Here is a 5,862-nt window from a genome sequence, read left to right as displayed (position 1 = left end):
AAAAAAAAAAAAAAAAAAAAAAGACAGGCAGGCAGGAATCTCACCTCTGGTAAAAATGAAGCTCACATCTGGTAAAAATAAGGATGCTCCCAAAACGCAAATGCACTGACTCAGGGCTTGTGCCTGAGCGGTGGGACTGAGCTGCAGCCCAGGCTGGGGCTGTGTGATGAAGGGGGCTGCAAATACAGAGCTACAACACTTATAATTTATTTTTTCCTTGCAGGCAACGCGAGCTGGCTGTGGCAGCCCAGCCTAATGCATTTGCCACCATCCTTAGACGCTGAAATCCCCTGGCTGCCTGGTATGACGAGGTGGGATTTACAGCCCGTAGAGGCAGAGCAGGATGGTTTGAGCATGAGCAGTGTGAGTTCTGCTCTCTGCAGTCTGCTCTGCGCTGGCTGGATTGGTGCCTGTAACTCAGTTCAGCAGCGCGTACGGTGTTAGAGGTCGCCCCCCCCCCCAGCCCCGTGGGGAGATGTACCAGTGCCTTCACCCGCTGCCATTAATGACCCTCGACACGGGGTGCTCGGGTGGCTCACAGTCCTCACAGACACGACTGGCTAATAAAAAAAAGCCCTGTTTGCCTTTGGGTTGATATTCCTTCTTGTAATTGCGTTTGTCCTTCACGATAAGAAAAAAGAGACTTCCTGAAAAAGGGGTGAAAACTCACACTAGTGGCACAAAGCAGCGGACAAGGCTCTTGCATGTCTCAAGTCTGTGAAATGTGGGGGGCTGTGGGTCATATTTTCCAAATACTTGTCGCGAGGCAAAAGGCAAGACTTAAAAAAAAAAAAAAAGAAAAAAGCGCATTATTTTTTTTTAAACAGTGCTCAGTACTAACTTGAAGAAAATATATTTAAAAAAAAAAAAAAAAAAGAGCCCTGCTGTGGTGTTTCTACCATGCAAATTGCTGTGGCCTAGAGGCTTGTTTAATTAAGCAAAGTGTCTTTGACACTTGTCCAACGCCATCGGATAAAGGCGCAGAGGAGAGCAGAACGCCAGCTGCCTCTGGTAAACAAGACAAGCGCTACATCAAAAAGGAAGCCCGTCCCAATTTACAAAGGTCAGAGCGCTGGCATTTCCAGAAGTAAAACTCAAAAAGTCCGGCGTTATGGAAGGTTTCTCCCCGCAGCTGTGATGCCACGCATGGCTTGAGGGCCACGTCGCTCTCCGGCATTGGATGCCCAAGCCAAGAGGCAGAAGCCAAGAGTTTTCCGGTTCCTTTTGAACTTGCAGCACGAGGGCGCAGTGCTCAGAAGAGGAGATTTCTTTTTTACTGCGAGGAGTTTGGCAGAGGGAGGGGTTTTTTTTTATGTTAGATTTAAGGCCACAATAAACTCAATTGCTTTCCAGAAAGTGGAGGGAAGTTTCTGCCTCATTTCTGCAGGAGATTTGCTTCAAGGACTTGCAAAGCCTGATCTGAGCGGGGTCAGGCAGGGACACCAGGCTGACATCTTGGACTCCCACCTCTCTTTCCTTTAGGCAGGTCTAACCAAGCTAGGAAAGAGTAATACGACATCTGTTAACAATTTTTTTTTTTTTTTTTTTTCAAACAACTCTATTATTTCCTACTTTCAACCCTCATCTGTTTTAGCACGGCTGCACCCTGCAGGCCAGTACCTACTGTACCAACTTTCTGAGCATTAAGAATGCAGAATTTTCCCAACATCAGCCCTGAGCACCCTGTTGTGCAGACAACTCAGAGCAGCTGTATTATATTTCTCTGTATTTAGAGTGTTGCACTGGGCTCGTCTTTCTTTTACATGGAATCCAAGATAATTATAGTTTCAGAAATATTGGTGGACCACAAGTAGTGTATTACTACTGGCTTATTAATTACTCTCGCCAGCATCACTTCCTTTCAAATAGCTGGTTAGAAATGGCCTACATCCCACCTGATCACTAAACTTCAGGTGGTTCTCTTCATCCAGAGCATCAGCGCATCTCGGCCTAGTGCAAATAAAATTCCCCGCTGTGTCGAGCACAGCTGAACTCCTCCAGGAAGATGCCACGTATTGACCCAGACAGCAAGCGCCAGCCAGCCCCGCTCTCCCGGCAGATTGCCAACTCCCAAGCTTGCTCAGCACAAATTCCGCCCTGTATGAAGCTCAGCCTCAGCTTTGAAGCTGGCTGACTGTGTCCAACAGTTGGCATGCAGGATGCCATCCTTATCCCGTAGCCAAAATCACTCAGTATTTTCTCTCTGTGAAAAGATTTCACTCCTGCAGATACATCAGCTTCTTTATGATTTCTTAAGCAGATTTTATTCTCTCAAGACAAGGCATTTTCTCAAGCCTGAAAGCTCTTTATGTGGTGGTTTTTGGGTTTTTTTAAATTTTCTTATCTTCAATAGCCTTTATTTTTTAATGGGGGAAGGGGATGTAGTTATGTTTGTAAACAACATCTCGGTGCAGCTTTGCTCTTTCTCCCCTGTCACATGGACCACATCAGCAAAAATCACGGTGGGTATTGGCAATTTCTAAAACCAATAGGGCAGGAAAAATGCTGGAGCAGAAAGTACTGCCCTGAACTGGTACCACCACCAAGGAAACACAGACCTGTGCCAAGACTGGAAAAGTGTGCCAGAGCCCACTGCCAAGGTGGCCGAAGTGTCTTGCATTAAGCTAAAAACTGTCTCCGTCAGAATATCGAATGGGGGAAAGGGGGGAAAAAAAGAGGATTGATGTAAATATAAAGGTTTGGGGCAGCAGTTGCTGTGTTAAACAATGCAGGACCAGTGCTGGTGGCCCGTGTCTGGTCCTTCCCCACACCCATCCACTGGCTTCGTCCAGCCCCATGTGCCGCAGCCCCGAGCCTGGCACCGAGGAGGTGGCGACCCCCTTCAGTCAGGCACCTCAGGGAGTCCCTTTGCTGGGCGTTCTCTGTCTGCGTGGTTTAAAACAGACTAAGCACTCGTAGCTCTGAGCGTGCACGGGAAAATTAATAGCATCCCCAAGGTGTGCTAACGACACCAAGGTCTCACTTCTGAGGGCACGAGGCTTTCCCCAGCACGAGCCATCCCAAACATCCTGCCCCTTCTTAAATGGACAAATATTTGGGCAATATTTTAGGGCCAAAAATAATAACTCAGCGAATTATTATTCCCTTCACAATAAAAGGTGAGGGGAATGCGGACTAAGAGGATTTCTATTTCCCCAAACTTCATTGAGGACACCGAAAACTAATGGAGATTTGTGATTAAATTTGAAAGCTACAACCGAAGAAAACAAAATTCAAACACTTTTGTCAATAACCAAATCGTGAAGAGCAGAGAGCAACATTTTAGCACTCATTTGCATTTTAATAGACCAGTATTTGCCTCTTTTGCTGCAGCTTTGTATTTTAGACACACAAGCCTATGATTTATCTGTGTGATTTCCTTACTCATCCTGGACTTCATTGTGTCCTTTAACCATGAAGCACAAGTCTAGAAGTAACACCAGGGAAACTGCCACCCTGCCATGGCTACGGAGCTTCCCTCCTGCCCGGGATGAAGGATGTGAGGGGGGCTCAGGGACCAGCTGCTGCCTTGCAGGGCAGCCCAAAAGTAGATTGCGCATGGCTCGAGCGAAGTAACACAGGCAAAGCCTTAAGATGAGTGTATGAAGTGGCCTGCTGCTAATCGATGGGGCTGTTTTCTAAACTGAGGGGGTTGTCACCCTTTTTTTTTTTTTTTCTTCCTTCCCTTCCATCTGCACAGCATTTCCAGCTGCTTATTTCCCCCCGTCCCAACTTCATCAGTCTCTGAAATCTCCGTGTGCTCCCAACTCTCACCCAAACCAGGATTCTGCTCTCATCCTGCAGACAAAAGCTTATTCAGCAGGTGAATCAACGCAACCCCACAAGACCTGCTGAAAAAGCCCTTAGTAGGTGGGTTTGGGGTGTTTTGTTTTGTTTTGTTTTGTTTTTTCTTTTACCCTTGATAGAATACCTTCTGCATCAATGGGCTAATTCACACGCTGGTGTCAGTGGTGCACTGTCCTGTGTGCACACAGCTAGAGCGTGTCAACAGCACATCCCGACCCTTTAAGACTTGCTGAAAGTCAGAATCATTTGTCTCGGGACAGACTAATGATAATTTTCATCACTGAACCCATACGCTAGAAAAATGTGCGGCGGAAGAATAAAAAGCAGCTTTGCCTGGAAAAGCCTCCTCTTGTAGCGCTTGTACATGTGACTTTCCCCCGTTATTTATAAAATATATTAACGTATTTTTTTAATACATCAACTTTAGTAGAGATTTGTACCAACACAGAATTAGCGTGCAACATTTGAAACCCTTTGATGTGTTATTTACTTTGATGTGTTATACAGCACCGCTCACACAGTGTGTTTGTAGTAACCCAGTATAGGAGGGGCAAAAAAGGATCACACGAAGTGCTCTCTACAGATACTGTAAACGCTCTTTTTCCTCAAATTTTTTAATAAAACTTGACAAAAGCTCATGCTGACAGTGTGTGGTTTATCCTTTGCGTGTTAGGGTGGTTGATGACAGGGTACTGCCTCTCGTTTGCGCTGGATATTAGTGCAATCGTTGGCTTTTTAAACTGTGGGTGTATTCGTTGCCTGGAATACAGTCGAAGTGATGAGCAGGGCTCCTCTGTGCTCTGAATAAGCAGCTGAGTGTAATTTCTGTAGGGATGCATGCGGTGTTTAGATGCACAAGTTTATAACTGTACATTTGCAGCTGGGAGCTTGCAGGTCCAGACTGGACAAATCCCACAGGGAAAGGTGCAGGAAGGGCTCGAGGGCATCTGCCTCCTGTCACTGGCAGGGGTTAACTTCTTCCAGGAAGGGATGAGCTTCTTCCAGGAAGGTCCCGCAGCCCGGAGCCATTCCGGGAACCCTTTTCCAGAGCCCTCACCCTGCGGAACTCAGCCCAAGCCGTTTGAGATCCTACAGCAGCTTACAGGCTCGTGCAAGGCGTAAACCAGGGCAGCCTTTGGCCCTTGGTCTTTGATTCGAAGGCATCAATCTGGGTGAGCTGTGCAGCTTATCACACGCTTCTCCAGGAGCCTTCGCCCTCAGCGTTTCAGGGAGAGCAGTGAACACTCCACACCAGCCCCTCTGCAGATTGAGCTGGTGGCAGACCTTCTCCTAAAAGCAATCAGGTTGGAATAGGTGAGCTCCCCATTTTCTCGTGCACACTCTACTACAGCTCTGTGGGTTTATATTTAAGATTAGCCTGCCATGTCCCCGTATTTCATTTATAATTATAATTTTGGCCCGGGAAAGATCAGTCTGTCTTCACATGGAGCTATTGTAACACTGAGACACAGATGGCTGATTATCACAATGTCTAATAGCATCTTTGTGATGTTCCTAAGGAAAAAAAAATACAAACCCAAACACTTTTGACAAGCATTATTTGCTGAAACAAATTCCATTTAATTAAGACATGAAGTCTGCACTGAAAGACATCCTAGCTTGTCAACAATATTAACTGCAGCACATACTTCTAGAGGTTATCCTTTGCATTAAGGCTAAATGGCAAAGGACAGGAGCTGTATGAGGAATTTCTGAAGTTTTTCTGTGTAGCAAGGCTAAGCTGGTCATTTTTCTCGAATGCTGTTTTACATCAGAAGCTCAAATCATTGCTGATGCCAACACCCAACTTGACAGCTCTGGAGGCTAAAATCCTCCCTTGTACCCTAAAAACTCATTTCAGCAGCACGGGCTGCTCAGCACGCCCTGCCCCAAGGTCTGCAGAACCCCGACCTCCCGGAGGGGTGCAGCGTCCCCACGGCTCAGGAATGCTTCTCACAGCAGGAGGGGTGTTGGCAAACCATCCCTCGTGCAACCCCATCGGCTGGTCAATATTGCACCGGAGACTCGGCAGAGACCGTGAGCTTAGTCCCGGGG

Source organism: Athene cunicularia, assembly GCF_003259725.1.
Source record: "Athene cunicularia isolate RWA chromosome 13 unlocalized genomic scaffold, athCun1 chr13_part1, whole genome shotgun sequence".
Lineage (NCBI taxonomy): Eukaryota > Metazoa > Chordata > Aves > Strigiformes > Strigidae > Athene > Athene cunicularia.
This window is presented reverse-complemented; position numbering follows the sequence as displayed.